Source organism: Mus caroli, chromosome 19 (assembly GCF_900094665.2).
Source record: "Mus caroli chromosome 19, CAROLI_EIJ_v1.1, whole genome shotgun sequence".
Lineage (NCBI taxonomy): Eukaryota > Metazoa > Chordata > Mammalia > Rodentia > Muridae > Mus > Mus caroli.
The window spans coordinates 24649470-24670257 of NC_034588.1; positions in this window are offsets into that span (position 1 = coordinate 24649470).

A 20788-nucleotide genomic window follows, 5' to 3' on the forward strand; every position below is an offset into this window, starting at 1 on the left:
ACTCAAAGAGAGACCATGGACAGCTGACTCAGGCTAGTCAGAAGCATGCCCAGTCCAAGTGCCAAGGCTGCAGGCTGGCTACACCTGGATGCAGTAAGGCAGACAGCCTGGGCGTTTGATTTGGCTCAGTCCACCACTGGCAACAGGAGTAGAACTAAGCGTAGCTCTGAAGGTTAGTGAGGATGTTCAATAAGCCACTGATTGATTTGGCCAACTTGCAAGCAGTATGAACCTTGGATCTTGCGGTTGACTAAATTCTGCAGCTGGTATGAAAATCAACCTCGAGTCAGCAACCTTCCTCCCCAGTGAGCCCTCTGTAAAGCAGCTGACAAGCTGCACAGTTGACAGATTTGAGGATCAGCACCTCTCCTGGAGATGCTAACTGAGGGGCACCATAGCCAGGAGGCAAACAGCAGGACGGAGAAGAGAGACAATATGCAGCCCACGATCTACCGATGAGAAGGGCCTGGCTGAGGCTTCTATACACCCAGCAATGACAAACCAGAGGACCCTGAAGAAGAAACTGCAGCCCTGAGACAGGTTTAAAGAGAGAAAGGGAGGTAATCCCTCCTTTTCCTCATTGTGTATTGGCTTCTTGACAAATTACCAAGGCAAAGGGACTCTGTCCAAATAGAAAGTGGGGAAGAATGGCTATCACGAACCATTTCTCAGGTGATGTCCCGTACTGAATATCAGCAGTCATAGCCACCATGAAGCATGGCAACTACCTCAAAAATGTACAGCAATAGAAGAGAGGAGGCAGCATAAGCAGGAACAACTGCTGCATAGCAGCCAGAGCCATGAGTCTCAGCCTTGTTTTAACACTACTCCTCCTTCTATGGCAAAACCACCCATTGAAATGCTGTGACCCTTTAATACAGTTCTTCATATTGTGGTGACCCCTCCAACCATACAATTATTTTCATTGCTACTTCATAACTGTAATTTTGCTACTGTTAGGAATCAAAACGTAGATAAATATCTCTATTTTCTGATGTTTTTAAGCCACTCCTGTGAAAGGGTCACCCCACCTCCAAAGGGGTTGCTACCCACATGATGGGAACTGTTGCTCTACAATCTTACCTAACGGCTTAATTTTTTTCCAGATTCTCAGTAAAATCTTCTGTAAATGATGACAGTTACCTATGCCATCAGCCAGGATTAAGTTTGTGTGTATATAACATAAAACAAATAACAGTGGCTGATATGGGTGAATAATTAATTTTCTCTCATTGTGATAGGTCTAGTATTAAGTAGCTCAGGACTAGAACCACTGTTCCATAGACACAGATGCTGTGAGTCTTCCTCCTCAGATGTCCTTAGTGTGCTTTCCATCCACAGGATGAAGTAGAGTCAGCCACGGAGTTTCTGCTGCAGTTCTCCCCACCTTGTCTGTTTTCCAGGCAATAAGAGACTGGAAGGATGGGGCAATGGGTAAGTACCACTTCTTACCCAAGTTAATCCCTGTTAAGAAAACTTCCCCAAAACTAAAAGTTTAACAAAGTAAAAACAAAATTCTAGGCCTTTAGGCCCAGGCTTGGGAATGTGACCTCTGTGACTCATTGCTCCAAGGTATGCTAATCATAAAACAGATAGAGACATTCCTCTACCCACCCGCTTCCTAGGTTCAAAGAGTGTTCATTCAAAGAAAGTCACCCTGACCATTAAAAGTCACGCTGACCATTGCTGGACCCCGCTATGCAAATGTGCTATTGTTAGGGGCTCTTAGAAACTGTCTTGAGAGATAACCTGCACAATTACCAGGTATTCCTTGTGACTCCTGTGACTTTGCACTTCCTTGGGACTCTTAACTGGTATCTTTGGTATTTTCCAACAATGCCCTCCCCACTTCCTTGAGTTGTGGTTTCTCCCTTTAAATACCCCCTTATCCAGCTACTCGGGGCGCCATGGTCCTCTACCCCTGCGTGGTGTATGACCCTGGGCCTCTTGAATAAAAAATCCTCTTGCAGTTTGCAGCAAGACCGTTTCTTGTGGGTGATTTGGGGTGTCACCTCTCCTGAGTCAGAACGTGGGGGAGTCCTCACATTGTGGGTCTTTCAAAACCTTACCCAGTAACTGCAGTTACCTTGTGTGTGTGTGTGTGGGGGGGTGTTAGATAAAAGATGTAGTTGTAAGCTGCCCGCGGCCTACTGGGTACTCCTGGAAGGCAGGCTGGGGCTGAAAGAGAGACTAGACAGCGAGAAAAGAATGAAGCCAAGACAAATTTTCTCTGATCAAGGCCCACGAGAAATAAAGGGGGAAGGCCCATCCATCCTCCCCCCCCCCCCCCGCCCCCAACAGTCCATCCTTGGTGTCCAGAGCCAGCAAGGAGGCATCGAAGATGAAGACACTGCGCAACGTGGATTGATTCAAAGGTGTCTCTGTAGGCAGCAGAGAAGAGCAGGGCAGTTGACACATCAAAAGAAACCAGCCAAGTTGGAAAGCTGCACCGCCGGTGGCCCCACCTCAGTGGCAAGGTCTGCACAAGCCCACTTCAGGCTGGGGGAGGCCACAAAAAGACACAGATTTTTAACAACCCTAGGACTTCTCCTAGAAGAGAGTATGGTAATAGAAAAGCAAGAAAAGACTTAGCTACAAATACCTAGTCAAAATGTTGATGCTGTTCTCCTTAACCAGGGCAACAAGAGGACATTATAAACCTGTAGATGATCATACACAAAAAAAACTCACCTACTATGGTTTTTCCTACAAGGGCCTTTATAGCCAATTCCCCATGTTTCTGCCTAGCCCAGCTATCTTCTCCCGCAAGCCTCTTTGGAGCTCCAGCTTGGGTTTAGTGTCCCTTTGCTAGACTTCCAGAGTGCTCTGGAAATATTCTATCTCAAGGTTCTTCTCTAATCTTAAACAACTTGTTCACAAAACAAATAGCAGTGGCTATTATGTATATTTATTATGTATTATGTATATGCCTTACTCTTGCCCATCAGACACGTGCTAGGCAATGCAGTAGCTACCTGCCACCTGAGACGATGGCTCCACCAGCCCGTGGCTGGTCTAGATGTCCATATGCTGATATCTGTAAAAATAAAATGATTCAAAACAGTACAAATGTAAAATACTTTTATTTCCTATGCTGGCTTTATCTTCAAGTGATAACATTTAAGATTTGCTGTTTTAATGCAGTATAATATTAAAATTAATTCTCCCATCACTTTTGACACCTAACATATATGTGTATATGAGTGTCCAGAGTACCTTTCACTTTTGGCTCACATTGATTTGTGGACCAGCACTGCTCTACTGGTGGCTTCTCAGGGGCAAAGGTCAATTTCACTGATATTTGTTTTTTAGTACCTGAATGGTATTTGCTTGTGGGAAGCCACATACGCCATTATGTGCAGTAGAGTTTTTTGCCGAGTCACTGCCTAGCCTGAGGCATGCAAATGAGGTACTGAAAGCATAATCAGTCAGGTGTAGATATGCCTCTCCTAGGCCTATATAAGCAGCGCCAGTTCTGGGGCTCGGGGTCTTTTCGCCTCTCCCAATAAACGTGTGCAGAAGGATCCTGTTGTGGCATCTTTCTTGCTGGCAAGTTGGGCGCTCACATTTGCTAGGCAGTAGTTGGTTTGACAAAAATCTTACATGAGATGAAAATATTGATGCCAATTATGGCAAAGGTGAGCAAGAGAGAAAGACAATGTAAGGATGTCAGCCCAGCAGAATCCAAATAGACCAATACAGACTCCTAGGTGGAAAAAGCCAGAGGAGAGCCAGGGTGTCAATCCTTGGTAGCTATAACTGTCATCTTGGCATAGAGCCCAGAGTTACCTAAGAAATGAGTCTTTACTGAAGGACTGTCTAGTTCAGATTGGACTGTGAAAATATCTGAAAGAGATTGCCTTGATTGGCAATTGACATAGAAGGGATAAGCCTATTGTGGGTAGCATTAATTGCCTGGGAAGCAGGAGGGACCAGCCCACTGTAGGTAGCATCATTTCCCTAGGCAGATTGATGGTCCTGGACCATGTAAGAAAGCTACCTATGTGTACTAGTTACTTTTCTATTTTATTTCACACCATGACCCTGGCACTTTGCAGAAGGATGAGTTTATTTGGGGCTTACATTTTCAAAGGGATAAGAGTGCATCACCATCCTGGGGACATGACACAGGAAGTTGTAGTGACTGGAATGGGAGCTAAGATCTCACATCTCAAGCCACAAGCAGCAAAATGGAGAAGAAGGCAAAGTGGGGATAGCAGGAGGATTTGGACCTTCATAGCATTTCTGGAGGGAGTGTGATCAAGTATTCAAATTTCTGAGGCTATGGTAGACCTTTTATTCAAACAACCACCTTAAATATGAGGCTAAGAGCGGGCCAGTAAGGGCATTTCTGACTGGTTTCTTCCTCAGGTTCCTGCTTGGGTTCCTGCCCTCACTTTCCTCAGTGATGGAGTGTAAGCTAGTAGTATAAGCCAAACAAGTTCTTCCTCTAAGCTGCATGGTATTTTTCACAGCAACAGAATGCAGTGGCCAAACCTCATTTTCTTCATCTAAAACCAGGAGTGGCTTACCACTACCATCGTCAACTTTTGAGGCGAAATATTGGAGACTATTCCGGTAAGACGCTTGGCACAGACCCTGACATATAATGAACGATCAATAAATGTTAGATCTTTCTTTTATTAGTTTTTATGGGTCTACTGCAAAGGAGAAGCAATTTTTTAAAAGTTGCCAGAAGCCAACCCAGCATTAAGTCATCTCCCTGCTGAATATTAAAACAGAATTTTTAATCTGTGGTGACAAAAAATAAAGTGAGTTGACAGATGGCACTGTGTCGTCACCTACTTTGTTGCTCAGAGTTGAATAGATTCTACATAAAACCAAACCATGCAACTCTTTGCTGGTTGGGTAAAGCACCTTCTCAGAGAGGCACTGCAAGGCTCTGATGTTAAAAGCTCCCTGTTTTCAGGTTCTGAGCACTAGCCAGCCTCTCAGTGCTAACCTGCTGCTTCCCATCAGGCCTGGTTGCATAGCAACTGTTTTGGTGACTCAGAACATCTACTTCTTACCCTATCTACATACCTACCATCGGCTACTCTGGCATATTGCTTCATGCTTTCCTCACAGAGCTTTCCAAGGACCCAGACTAGAAAAGGCCTGGGACTGTGGATGAGGACAAAAAGAATATGGTAGCTCCTAAAATAGCTTTGTCTTCTACAGAAAGAGACATGGTTCACTTGTAGACATTGGCCAAAGAAAACTGCCTGTTTTACACCTATCTTCAAGGCAGCAGGAAGGAGTAATTCCAGCATACAACTGATAGGACTAGAATGGCCACCCATGAATGGTTCTGACTGCTCCTGCCACTGAAGGTATCCTCCCGATGGTGGAGAGAGATGACTCAAACCAATGCCCCAAGATTACACTCTTGATAATGCTAATAAAATCCTCCTATAATCTCACACCAGTAGAGAAAAATGAGACTCAAATTTAAGTGATATTCTGGGTATTCTGGATTTGGGGAAAAAAAACACAACAAGATAGTATTTTAATTTATTATTATCATCATTACTATTATTTTACAACTTTTCAATGAAATACCACACCTAATCATGGATGGATGAGGTCATCAAAGCTCGTAGAGTAGAACCTGTGTTTCGGCAGCACCTGGGCTGTGTGCAGCAGAGCAAGAAGCATGAGCCCGTGCCCTCCGACACTTGCTCCACTCTCAGGGACTGGTGTGAGTGCAACCACCAAAAGCTACAGGCCCAAGGACATTTATCTACAACATACAAGTGTTACTAACTGTGATAGCAAAAATCTGAAATGCTTTATAGCAGACTAAAATGAAAACTATTTAAATGATCCACTGTGGGAGGATGGGCTAGGCCAATGACAGACGTGCTCACATGTGTCCTCAAGGGTGTTTATAATGGAGAAATAAACTGAGGAGTCAGTGTTGAATAAAAGTAGACGCATGTAAACGATGATCAAAAGTATTCCAAATGCCTGCAAAACAAAACAAAAACCACAGTAATTGCTAATCGTAGTTGTATTAAAATTATTTTTGTCCTAAATGTCAGAATGCAAAGGTGACTTTAAAAAGGAATCTAACCAGACTACACTTCTCTCACAATAGAGAGGCTCTGTGAAGTCTCTAGGTGAGCAGAATTAATATCAGCAATCCATCCATGAGAATTGAGACCTATTGTAAAGCCACACTGGGTAGGTACTCAGAACACCTATGGGACAAACACACAGGGAAATTAATAAAGAGAACAAAGTGGGAAATGAGTGCTGATTGAGAATATGTAAAAAGGAGGGGACCATCATCCTTATTTTAATCTTTTAAGAATTTCATACATGGGGCTGGTGAGATGGCTCAGTGGGTAAGAGCACCCGACTGCTCTTCTGAAGGTCTGGAGTTCAAATCCCAGCTTCTCTCCTCATATTTGGTAGTATCTGATGACATTGAGCTGTCACACTAGGGGTAGGATGCTGCTACCACCTAGGAAGTTCAAAGATGAGGCTCAACAGCCTGTAGGACATCCAAGAGCCCTCCCCGCCCCCCCCCAGAAGAAATATCTACCCTGAAGTCCCAGTGATGCCTAGCCTGAGAAATCCTGGTGTGAGTGGTCGTGTGGAAATTGGAAGAAGGAAAACTATTGAGACCTTTATGTGAATAGAATGCTTGAGCCCATCCATGGCTGTAGAGACGGACAGAAGCAAGAAGGGTTGCCATTTCTTGACCTAAGACATTGAAAGGGAGCAGCCAGGATGTGTGATAGTGACTTAGCGCTGAGCAAATGCTCCTTGCACCTCTTTGGAACCCTGGAAACAGAGTTTTACCTTCCCCACACCCCAACCTTGTGTCTACAGACCTCCAATCTCACATACAGCCTATGGGACCCACTTACTACATCTGTGGGTGATGGGGAGAGACCACTGGAGAAGTGTTTTGGTGTCTTACATCCTTGCCACATAGGAAAAGCTTCCTTGGCACACTATTTTGGCAGCTAAATAAAGACATTACAAAAACCACTTGTTTGGGAAGAAGCTGTGTACTTCAGGTCTTCTGTGCTATTTCCAGACTGGCCTGAATACATGTCTTCAGCAAGTTACTTCAGGGAAGAAATAATTGATCAATTTCAAACCACCAGGAATAGATTTTAACTCCACTCTGCTCCAGGATTGGCAGAGAGCACACAGCCCAGGCAAGGCAGGGGACTATAAGTGGACACATACCAGATTGTTGCATCAATAAGTTCTTTGTGGAGAGTTTCTTCTCTGAAGGGTTCATTTAAGCACACTCTGTCCCCATATATGATTAGTGGGCCCGCACAAGCCATAATAGTGTGTAGCTCAATCTATGAACTGATTCAATTTGGGAGAATCACTGCCTTACCTGAGATCCATGGGGTAGCTTCTCCCACATGGAGAATAAACTGGTTGCCCAGGCTCTGGTTTGGTCTTAAAGAACAAATGCTCAAAAAAAAAAAAAGAGGTGGCCAAGCATGATGGTATTATTATAAGTATGTGCCTGTAATCTCAACACTTAGAAGGCTGAGGCAAAGGGGTTACCACAAGTTCAAGGCCAGTTCGGTCTACAAAGCAGGACCCCTTTTTAAAAAACCCACCACTGCCGCCACCACTGGTGCTAGCACTGCAGCTATCACTGCCACCAGTGCCACCACCACCACTACCACCTCCACCTCCTCCACCAACGCTGCCACTGCAACCTCTTCTGCCATTACCAACTGCAGTCTCTGCCGCTGTCACTACTACCACTGCCATGAAGCTGTTATGAACAGTGAATGAAAATATTTATTACCACCACATCATGCAGGGTGCAAAGGGCTTCAGGATTCAAATACTGCAAATGCCAATGTCATTTGTATTTAAGTTGAGATTCTGCATATAAGAGAAAGCATGCAGCATTTGTGTTTCAAAAACAAACATTTGTGCTTGTTCCTCCTTTCTTTAGACTCCGCCTCACAACATAGTTGCCTCCTTCCTATTTTCATGTCTCATGTCTATTTTTACTAAATCTAGATTGTGCCTATGAGACAAGTATGATTTTTTTTCCGAGTGTGGTTTATACTGCTTTTCATGGTGATCTCCAGTTCTACCCATTTTCCTGCTCACAGCTAATTCTTCATTCTTCATGACTGTAGAAACTCAACTGTGTAAATATATATTTTTTAAACTAAATGCTACATGGTCCAAGGTATGCCCCATTAAAATTTTTTTCAATGAAAGCTAATTTTGTAATTTCAACTGTGTGATGTTCCCAGTTGCTCAAAGACAAAAGAGAGATATTTTTCATGGTTTCAGCATTTTCCTACTACAAACAGGGATTTGATGGTGATGTTTCAGTAAGTGATTAGTTTGGCCATTTATGAACCTATGAAAAGGTTAATTCCCTAGAATGAGATCCAAGGACACACAGTTCTTTCTTGAAGCATCTTACCAGACTGCCCTCTACAGAGGCTGAAACAATTTCCACCCCATAGATCATTACTAAGGCATTATAGTAACTCCTTTTATATGATTAAATAAATTTAAACAATATCTTACTGACACATTTTCTTTAGTGCTACCATGTTGTATGATGTCAATCCCTTTTCACTTTGAGAGAACTGTTTGAAAGTAGAAGGGATGTGCTTACTAGTGCTGGCAGGTTGAGAACAGACAACTACATGGTAGTCTACGTGCCGTTGGTTGGTTGCAGCAAGGCCTCATTTATGAGGACCTCAAGTTCTGCTACCCAGCCACCCTGGCCCTCTACTGTTGCTGCTGCAGTTATAACGGGGCCTTTCTACGTAGCTCCAAAATGCTGCATTGTGCATGTAGATGGTTGGCAGGGGGGTCAACCTGCTATCAGTGTGATGTGTTTCTTCACAGCTCATGATGCTTGTACTTTCATGGCCTTCCAAGGATATAGGATGTCTTTCTTTTAATATGAAATATTTCAAGCATATATAAAGGAGATTAATATAAAGACTTCCATTTACAAGACTTAAATTTTTATTTTGTCAAAACAAGTCATCTCTATTGCCATGTACAATTGTGATTGAGTGTGTGTGTGTGTGTGTGTGTGTGTGTGTGCCTGTTGGCTGTACATTTTGAACTAATTCTAGACAATCATGCCATTTCTCCCCATAAATTTCAGTAGAATGCAGATGTTTTATGTGTATGTAAAGCAGAAAACAGGGATTACAAAACATAGTTATTATAATAACTACATAATATAATATTTATTATATTATATAATAAAATAATATAAATAAATTTATAAAATATAAATTTAAAAAACACCCAGATCCTGGGAACATAGTGAAGCCAAGCTTCAGTTGGGATTAAGGGAAGGATGCAGATCCCCACAGAGGAGAGAAGTTGAAAAGCGGTCCCTAGCAACTGGAACATTTACTTCTGCGTTCTTGAGTCATTATCGGAAGGGTAACCTGACAATACTTGGTGGCATCCAACTTCTTTGTCAAAGGCTTGCAAAGGACACACAAGTAGGGTTGGAGTTGTGATTTCAGTTCTTCTCTCTCAATAATGTGAAGTGTAAATAGAAAAAGATCCTAAAAATATATCCTACTCGGCATTTAGAAAGTATTGCAAATATTAAAGAATAGCACACAGCACTCTACTTGAATGCTCACAGAAGAGCAGTCAAGGTGGACTGGCTTGGTGCCTACAAAATGGACAATTTCAAACCCACTGACTTTATATAAACCTGTTCTTAGAAAACTAGAAACTGTGAAAAGAAAAATATCTAGGAACATCCACATGTATTTGAAATTTAAGTAATACACTTAAAAATAATATACAGTTCAAGAAAGAACTCACAGATTAAAGGGCAAATAACAACCGAAAAAAATGGGCAAGAAAAAAAGATAATGTTAGAACAACATGTAAAAGGAAATGGATAGCCTTGGTGTGGCTATAGGGAAAAGGGAAGAGCTCGGATTACAGTTACACACCCACACTAAAAAGACAACAAGGAGTAGTGCGCAAACAGTGACCAGAAGGAAGACAGGAACAGATCGCAAGAATCAGCAAGGTTGGTAACAGAAAAAGCAGAGAAAAAGGAATGAAACCAAAAGTCGTGTCACTGAAAAGACTGATAACACTGAAACCTGTCTAGACAGACAACAGAAGAAGGAGAAGGACAGCATATCACCAATAAAACTAAGAAGAGTCGGTGTGCACCTGTAAGAGGCTGGGAGTCAAGGTCCTAAGTTCAAGGCCAGCCTAGGGGACAAAGTGAGCCTCTCAAAACACTAGAAAATAGAGGGCAAGAGAAAGAGAAGGCAGGAGGGCGTAGGAGTGGGAGAGAGAGGGAGAGGGAGGGGGAGAGAGAATAAATGAGAATGAGAATTCCGGGCCAATTTGTCTGTGTCAGCCAGTTGAGGAAAATTTTTGACTTAAATACTATAAAAATTATCATCTTCCAAAGAAGACTTCGTGAACACACCCAAATTTACTTCATATGGTCAGCAGTAGTCTGATCCCCAGACTAGAGAAAGACACTGAAAAAAAAAACCAAAAAAACAAAAAACAAAAAAAACAAAACCAAAGGAATCCTAAAGAGCATGGACAAAAAAATTACTTATTGAATGCTAGCAAACCTAATCCAGCAAAAGGGGTTATATTTTAATGCAATGGGGTTTGCCTAAACAAATTCAAGTTTATTTTAATATTTAAAAAAATCAATACATTGAGTAACTTAGTAGGATTGCAGGATACCAGAACAATGTACAAAAATATAAACTGCTTTTTCATAGCAATGGTTCATTGGAGGGGAAGTCAGTTGGGTGTGGCACAGACCAGTTACATGATCTCAGAGTCCCTCTGCACAGATGTTTATCAGTTCTATCTAACAAAAAAAGAAAAGAACCTACAATGTTGGCTGGCAGGACTACCCAGAGCTCCCAGGGACTAGACCACCAACCAAGGAGTGTACATGGAGGGATCCATGGCTCCAGATACATATGTAGCAGTGGATAGCTTTGTCTGACATCAGTGAGTGGAGAGGCCCTTGGTCCTGTGGATGTTTGATGCTCCAACGTAGGGGTATGCTGGAACGGTGGGGAGGGAGAGGGTGAGTAGGTGGGGGAGCACTGACATACAGGCAAAGGGGAGGAAGGAGAGGGCAGATGTGGGATGGGGGTTTATGGAGGGGTAACTGGGATATCATTTGAGATGTAAACAAATGGAATAATTAATTTAAAAAGAAAAGAAAGAGGAGAATCTTCACAGTAGAGAAGTCTGCTGTGACCAGAATCACCACTACCCTGGCCAGTGGGGGAGGGGACATCCACATACCCTGATATGACACCCTCAGAACAACACAACAGCAACGATGGGGGAAAAGACAGAGGAACTCGGATGGGGGGATGATTTAGTTTTTACTTCAAATGTTGTTATGCAAGGCTGAACAACATTTAGACTAGAGGAGAATAAAGAAACCCAAAGGCTCCAGGCGTAGGTAGTGCTGGCGAGAGAACACTGCGAAGGACATCAACTGGACCGATGACTGTAGATCAGTGCTGTCCAGTGCAGCTGCGAAGGTCCTGGGGGCTATAACTCCATCGTGGTCATGAAAGAGAATATCCCTGCTCATCGGTGAGACTCAGGAAGGATGAAGAAGCGAAGGATGAAGTAAAAAAAGGGAGTGAGGCACGGGCACAGGACTCCCAAGTGCTTCTTCACACAAAAAAATCATACGTGCAATCTCCCAAACCAATCTTCAAAGCGTATTCGGGAATTCTGACTTTCACATTTGAAACCATGGGAGAAGCTGCCCGTGATTCATAAAGTCTATACCTGTCTTCCTGTTTATCCACTAGTGCGGCGGCGATGACACTTGCCTTTCCTGTCTTCGCAATGTCCTCCCTGTTAATGACAGGTGTTTTCCGGGTTCACTGCCAACAACCCATCCAATGAGGAGTGAAGAGGCAGCTTAGAGCTGTAAGAGCGGGTGCCTTGGCTATAGCTTTATCGTTTGAGCAGTTCTCTTAAGATCCGTGAGTCTGCCTGTCTGAAAATGGGAACAAGCCACAGAAAAGTGCTCTTCTCACGGGACTGCGGTGAGAGTCACGCTAAGATTCAGTCTCACGTGATTTTAGGAAATTATAAAAATGATGTCCTTGTCAGTTTATGCTAATCCTCTGCTCCAAGCCCTCTAGTCCCACCCCTAAGTCCGCGGTGTGACTTTATTGCCTCCTGGGGAACGACCTGTAGCTGTCTGGTCTTTCTCCTGTTAAGGTCTTCTTAGACACATCAATGTTGCTCCAGTCTACACAGCTTCATCATTACAGTCTGGGTCACCCTTAGTTCTCACACTCAGGGCTTCTGCCCATTTCCACTGTGGGTTTCTATATGAATGTAAGCACTGAGGCTGTTCCTAAAAGACCACACACAAATAGGCTCACACACAGCATCCCTAGGCAGGCTTTATGGCATGAACACCAGTCTATGTACTAAATGCTCTCTAACAACCCTGTTGACATCTCTAGTAAATATCCCCACTGTTCCTGAAAACACACTGAATCAAATTGTGTTTGGGGGTCAGCAAGATGCCTCAGCGGGTAAAGGCCGTTGGCAGATCAGAGTTTGGTTTCCATGACCCACATGGTTAAAGGAAAAGCCCCGTCTCCCATCAGCTGTCCTGTCACCTCTGCATGTAAAGCATGGCTGTCCTGCTACACGGACAAAATAAAATAAAATGCAAAAATACTGTAAAATATCTTTTAGTTTTAGGTTGTCACAAGAGCCTTTGGGGTTAACATAGATTAATTATTTAACCAATGACCCACTCGGGTTTGAAATCACCTGAGTCACGTTTCTGGAGGAGGCAGGCTGAGAAGAGGGACACACATTTCTGAGACAGAAACCTATTGGTATATTTGATCATGGCCTTCCCAGTGATCTCACATAATTCTTGATACAGGTCACGCCCCTCCCCCATTCCCACTCCCATAATACGTTTTTTTGTTTTTTTTTTGTTTTTTTTTCGGTACCTAAGCTTCAGATGTGTAGCAGCTGTTCCTTCACTTGTAAATAAAATAAGAGCCTCCCATTTCAGGCTCAGCATCTTCTGGTCTCAGGAAGGGGGGGAAATACATCCTGAAAACTCAGCAATTATATCTGATGGGCAGTGACACAGGCAGCCAGCCTCTGTCAACACGCCTGCTGACAAATGACAATCAAGATTCCACGGCTGCCTGGGACGAGGGCCATTTGGGACTTTCCAAGTCATATCTTGAGATAAGACTCATCCTGGTTTTCATTATCGAAGAAGGAGTTTCTTGTCTTTATTAACAGCGACCCTAACGTAACCCCATCAGAACTGCAGGCTGTCATATCTGATGCACAAATACTGCCTTCTATCTGAGAGTCAGCCCTGAAATCATGGATGATATCATGGATTTTATGATTGCAGATAAGACCCCACTCAGTACTAAAAATGTACTTACTCAGTTTTCTTTGACTTTTAACATGGAGGTTCCATCAGAATGTCTACATAGATCTTTACATTCAGAGCCAATGATGATGCTGTCCTGGGCTCTATACCTTAGACGTCCCTCATCCCAGGTGTCCTGGGACCTATACCTTAGACATCCCTCACCCCAATCCATCTTCTCTCGTTTCTGGCATTGAGTCTCTGGGGGTGAGAGGGATTTTGTATTACCGAATCGCCTCCTAAATTATTTCTAGTTTATTGCTATCTGGGTTCATTTGTGCTTTAAACATACCTGAATTATTTTTGTATAATGGGTACCTGGTTCACTCCAATAAATAAAAGCTACCAAAATTTTCTATTTATCCCAATTGAGTGCTGTCTGACAACAATTTTCAGGCTCTTTTGAAAGGCTGAAGTCAGTGAGGCTCAGGTCTGCCCAAGTGTGAGAATTGTCTTCTGCTATCAACGGCGTGATGTGCGATACCCATACCACGGAAACTGTGTACTGTTCACTTGAGGAGAAACCCTGAGTTGTTCTGTTTTCCCTCAGAAGACTTAAAGTAAGTGCTTGGATTTGACTTGGTTTGACCTAAGAGTGATAGGTTTACATCGCATGGACATTTGACTAGTAAAGTCCATCAAAAAAAAAAAAAAAAAAAAAAAAAAAAAAAAAAAAAAAAAACATAAAATCTCCAAAATCTGAAACATTTTGGTCCCAAGCTTTTCTGATGAGAGATAACTGACAGAAACCATCACGCTCGTGTATTTATAAGTGACAAAAAGTTCTTCTCTCTTACAAACAAAAGTATTGAGACTTACCTCAGACATGTCCTTTTAGCCATAATGAGTTATTGTTGAAAGTAGAACATTAATTCCTTCATGCCTTTTCTTCCCTCCAACTCCTCCCATTGGTCTTGAATAACCAATTGGACTTTCCTGGGAAGACCCTGTGGCCCCCTCTCCACATTCCTCAGTGCCTTTAGTTCTCTGTCTAGAGCTGATGCCTTGCAAACTTCCCCATTCCATGTTAGCATATCCCTGGTGGTGTTAGTGCTCAGGTCTTGTTTAGGCAGCCATGTTGATGAGACTTTGTAGGTTTAGTCCTTCGGAAATTTGTAAGAGACACAATCTCCCAGACAACTTTATATTCCTCTGGTTCTTACAACACAAATATCTTGTTCTCAGAAATTTTTAAAAAACTGATTTTTTTGAGATTATAATATGAATTTATCATTGTTTCTCCCTCCTCAGACTTTCCTGTATTTCTCCCTTATCCACAGACTGTCTCAACTTGCCAGCTCCAAATAATGCACAGAAACTTTTTATTATTTATGAAAGCTTAGGCCTTGTACCTCAGGCATGTTCCCAACTAGCCTGTAGAATATAATTAACCCCTTCTATGCTAGTCCACATTTGCCACACAGCCTGTCAGCTCTCAATCAGTTCCTGTTCAACCAACTTCCTCCATGTCTGCCTAGCAAACCCTCCTGCCTCTCAACTCTTCCCACAGTTCCTAGCTCTGCCTGGCTGTCCCACCTTTTATCTCCTGGCCTGTCACAGGCCATCAGCTTTTTATTAAACCAATCATAAAGTGATGGAGAAGAATGTTTTAAAAATATGATGCAGGGGATGAAAAGTTACCAACAATCCCAAAGTCCAGACAGCACTCAGCACACCATGGGTACAGAAATCAGCATTTAAATAATACAAAGATAACCTTTACAAAGTGCACAAAAAGATTATCCCAAAACCCTCTCTCCCCTATTTTGGTCTCTTTGAAAGTCATGGCCTTCTTTTCCTTAATTGTTAATACAACACACACACACACACATATATACCATGTAGGATATATATATATGTATATATATATATATATATATATGTAATATACACACATAAATGTTCAGTTTGTAAAATGTTGCTCAGATATACCTGTTCTTAGGGCTGACCATCTGATATTACATAACCAATTGGTGTCCTGTTCCCTAGGAGAGACTATTGATCTAGCTTTCAGCATTCCTTAGTTTTCTGAAGTTCTTTGTCTCGGCCTTAGGCCTCATAAACTTTCTCCCATCCACTCTATCATATTTTATCGGTGTTGACCTTGTTCAAGTCATATTTAGGTAGATATACTGTTGAGACATTATGGATGTAGCTTTTGACATTTATAGGAAACACAATTTCACAGCAAACTCCCAGATCTCAAAGGAGATCTTACAGTTTTCTGCCCCCTTATCCAAAATGATCCCTGAGCTTAGGCGCAGGGGTTGAAGATGTATCAGCTGGAAATGATTTCTATGGCTTTGCATTTTGATTGGTTGTGGTTTTCTGTAATGGTCTCTATCTGCTGCAAAGAGATGTTTCCTTGGTAAGAGGTGAGAGCTATACTTATCTGTGGGTATACAGATCAATATTTAGAATGTAGTTAAGGCTCATGTTGGTTTAATAAAGTGGTGGTTGTGGGTTCCCCTACAGGAGAAAAGGCACTTCTGGGTTTTGGATTATTTAATAATCATACAAATGAGCTGAAATGTATGCCAGCATGAGCACACAGAAGGAATGGGAGCTTGAACAGCTCCGGCTTTCTGAGACTTCCTAGGAACTCAAGAAACTCACATCCACCCTTAACTCAAGTTTCAGGAGATCCAACACTCTTTCCTGGCCTCCTGTATGCATGCACACACATCCACACTCAGATACACATACATATATGATGAAAAACAAAAATATAATCTTAAAAATTATAAACAAAAATTTGAGGTGTTGAGTACACATTTCTTTCTCTTGAATACACATAGAGGGTTTCTGCTTAAAACTAACAGCCTAGTTCCTACTATGCTTCTGTCATGATTTGGATGTAAGATGTTCCCTAATGGCTCATGTGTTTGAACACCTTGTCCACAACTGAGGGAGATTTGGAAACCTTAGGGACATAGGGTCTAGCTGCTAGATGTAGGACAGTCTTTCCAGTCCTGTGCTTAGTTTTGTGGTTGACTGCAATGGCAATGGCATATGGAGCCACCTCTCTATCATGACAAACGGAAATCCATTGAAACCATAAGCCAAACATTTCCTCTCTCCCTAAAGTTGCTTCTGTGGGGTGTTCTGTCACAGCTGTAGGAAATGTGAATAACCCCTTTCCCTCCAACTGATACAAGAAACCCAGACAAAGCCAATCAGTGTTCTTCAACAGTGGAGGAGAGACCACACCCAAGGTATGAGAATAGAAAGGAAGCGAACCAGAGAGGACAATGCTGGACCTACCTGCTTTTCTGCCTTGAAGCACTAACTAGACTGCAAAGTGGGATGCAGGTATCAAAACGAACTAGTCCTGCCATAGAAGGTAAAGATGCCACCAGTGTTTCTGAGGCAGATCACGTGTGGGGAGGGAACTAAATGAAGAAATAGTGAAAAGAACATCTTCCTGGGTTGGCGTGAGGAAAGAAGTCAGCAGAGAAAGGGTTTGCTGCACAAGCTTAAGGGCCTGCATCTGCATTCCCAAAGAGCAGCAAAACCCAGTACAATATCATGTGCTTTAACCCCAGAAGTAGGAGAAATGGAGGCAAAAGGATCTCAGAATCCTTGTCAGTCAGGCAATCTAGCAGAAGCAGGCTCAGTCACAGGGTCTATCTCAGTAAATAACCTGAAGAGCCATGGAGAAAGGCCCCTGATGTCTACCTATGGCCTCTACACACTTACACATAGTTGAATGCACATGTATGTACATGTATGTTCCACATAGAGAAGGGGGGGGAATGGGAAGGGGAAGGGGAGAAGGAAAGAAGAGAGGAAGAAAGAAAGGAGAAAAGGAAGGAAGGAAGGAGAAAAGGAAGGAAGGAAGGAAGGAAGGGAGGGAGGGAGGGAGGGAGGGAGGGAGGGAGGGAGGGAGGAAGCAAACACACACAGGGCTCCCAAGAGTTTCTTGCTGAATAAGTCCTATGTCAGTTTTGGTCCTACAAGATAGACAAAACTCTGCAGGAGAAGGATAAACATTATAGAACCATAAGCTGAATAGCTCTTAAAATAATAAGAGGTAAGGAGAACTCTGGTGCCAACCACCCAAAGTGGATACACTTGACAAACACTAGAGGTACTTGCTAAAAGCCATAGAGTTAGACACAGGTCTAAACTAGACCTGAAAAAAAAAGAAAGATTTTCTAAGTCATAGTGAATCTAAACAAGCCTTAGAATAATGAAGCGGGCCTATAACTGATTGCCTATGTGAATGGAACTCCAAACAAACTCCTTAAAGAAAGAAAACCAAATTCAGATAATTCAGCAGCAAGAATGAGAAGCTTCTACAACAGAAGGATGAGCAAGCAACATAAAGAACAAACCAGTTAAAACGTTTCTGAGTAAGACAGGAATGAAACTAGCAATGATAAGGAAAGTAAGATATAGTTTGAACTGCTTATTAATTAGAACATGAAACATGTCCAAGTTTGGTTATATAAACTAACTCATATATAATAGAAAACAATATAAGGCTAGTGATCTGACATTCTTACTTTAAGAAGATATAACAAAAAATTAAAATAAAGTCAAAGAATTAGAAGAAGAAATAAACCATAAGCAGGAGATATCGATAAAAGAGAAAATAAATAAATAACAGAGAAAATAGTACAAATGAAACTTGATTCATTAAAAAAAAAACCTAAGGAAATGAGAAAAAAACTTATATAATTAAAAGAATATCATATGGAGCTGGAGAGATGACTCAGAGGTTAAGAGCACTTTGCTGCTCTCACTGAGGCCCTGAGTTCAATTCTCAGCAACCAAATGGTAGCCCATAAGCATTTATAATGAGATCTGGTGACTTCTTCCAGCATGCAGACATACATTCAGGCAGAACACATAATAAATAAATAAATAAATAAATAAATAAATAAATAAATAAATAAATAAATGAGAAAACAATAACATGAATTATAAACACTTTTGCCAGCAAATATGCAACTTGGATGAAATTTTTAAAATCTTGAGAAAGGACAAAAAGAGCCAACATGGCACAAAATGGAATTTTGAGACCTATGTCTATAAAATAAATTGTATTCTCATGACTAAAACGTCAAGTCCCAGAGGCTTCACACTTGAATTTTATCAAACAGCAGAAAACTACTAATTCTATATAAACAATTTCATTCAAAATGAAATGTAATATCAGAGGATCAGAAAAATATTTCACAACTTTAGAAGATAAGAACTTCAAGAAAACAGAATAAAAGAGAACTTTCCAACCTCATAAGGGTTTCAAAAGACATAACCCACAGTGTTAGACATTGTGGTGACATGTTAGGCATGCCTCAACTGGGAAAAGTTCACACTGGCAGTAAGAACTGTACCCTCATTGAGACCCAACCCATGGGCAAGCACCAACCCTTGATACTCTTAATGGTACTCTGTTATGCTTGCAGACAGGAGCCGAATATAACTGTCCCCTAAGAGGCTCTACCCAGCAGCCAGTGGGAACAAATGCAAAGACCCCCAGTCAAACATTAGCTCAGGGAATCTTGTGGAAGAGTTGGGGGAAGGATTGAGGACTTGAAGAGGTCAGGGACTCTCTGAGAAATCCAACCCTTGAGGGCTCCAGGAGACTGAACCCACCAACCAAAGAGCAAGCCTGGGATGAACCTAGACCTCCTGCATGTATAAAGCAGATATGCAGCTTGGTCTTCATGCTGGTCTCCCAACAACTGGACTGGGGGCTTTCTCTGAATCTGTTACCTACCTATGGATTCCATTCCCCTAACTGGGCTGCCTTGTCTAGTCTCAGTGGGAAAGAATGTACCTAGTCCTGAAATGACTTGTGCCAGGAGGAGGGGAGGGGCAGTAAGAAGGAGAGGGAGGAATGGGGTTAGGATCTGTGTGAGGGAGTACTAGCAGGAAAAAGGGGCTGATATTGGAATGTAAAGTGAACAAATACATTTTGAAAATGAAAAATAAATAAATAAATAAATGAAATAAAAGTTGAAGGAACTGAGATTTTCAAAGATATGTAACAACCAAACTCCTATAACTGTAGAAAATTTTTGTTTATTTCTTATAAAACCAAGTATTCACACCATGTTGTCTACTTCCTTCCTTTTCTTTCTTTTTTTTTCTGTTTTTCTTTTCTGTTTTGGTGTTGAGGATTTTGAGACAGACTTTTACTATGTAGTTCTGGCTGCTGTAGAACTCACTATGTGGAGTTCTGGGATTAAAGGCATGGCCCACTATATCCAGCTCACACTGTTATATCGATCTAAGAGAAATCACAAAACAAATATGCATATTATGACAGTGTTAATTTTCAACTTGATAGAAACTAGAATTACCTGTGAAAGTGTCAACTGGGAGTATCTAAGGGAGATTACCCTGCATTAATCAAATGAGAAACCCCACCCATTAGTGGTGACACTGTTCCCTGGTTGAGAAAAGGCTGTGACATTATGTTCCCTGCTCTTTCTCCTGACCTTGAATGTAGTGTGACCAGGTGACCAGTTGCTTCTAGTCTTCTCTTAAGTTGCTTGTATCAGGGCATTTATCACAGCATGAGGAAAAGAAACTAAGACACACAAAAATATTGGCATGAAAATATTTACATCAATTTAGTCATACTAGCAGAAGCCTTTTAATTAACTTCAAAGTGACCCAATTAAGAGTAAACAAGTTGTGACCAATACTTAGCGGTAAAAATGAACGACTATCATGCAACACAATGAATGACCATGCAGACGTTATCTTAAAGAAAAGCATCTCAAAAAAAGCAATGCTAATGCATCCTGGAAAACAAAGGCAGACTGCTGATTACTTATGGAAAAGTGGGGGAGGGATAGCAGAAAGGATAGATGGTAACTGGTAGAAATGATGTATTAACATTTATGTATTTCAAAGTATATGAATTTAGTTGTCATAGAAAAATAAGAACCACTACCAAATATTGAATCACAGCAAATGATCCACAGGTAGGAATATATGAGATGTGGTTGGTTCATAAGATTTACTACGATTTTAAAAAAACAACAACAAAAAATGCTAGAAACATCCCACTCGCTGACACCAGGAAGCTAACATAATAAATACAGCATTTGGTGGCACAAAGCAGATATATTGATGGATGTAATTGAATGGAGTGCCCAGAAATTAACCTATACAAAGACAGATTTGAAGACAGTAGAGAAGTGTTAGTGTCTCCATTTTCACCTTTTGGGAAGCATCCCTGTTGATTAGAAAAATTCTTATTAGACCCAATCTCTTAAGGATCCTGCTATCTTCTAGTGCTAAGGACAAAGCCCCAGATGCTGGACATAGAGCTTGAAGATATAACAGTTGCCATGCTGGCTTTTGGTCTCACTTTGGCCTGATCTCTCCTAT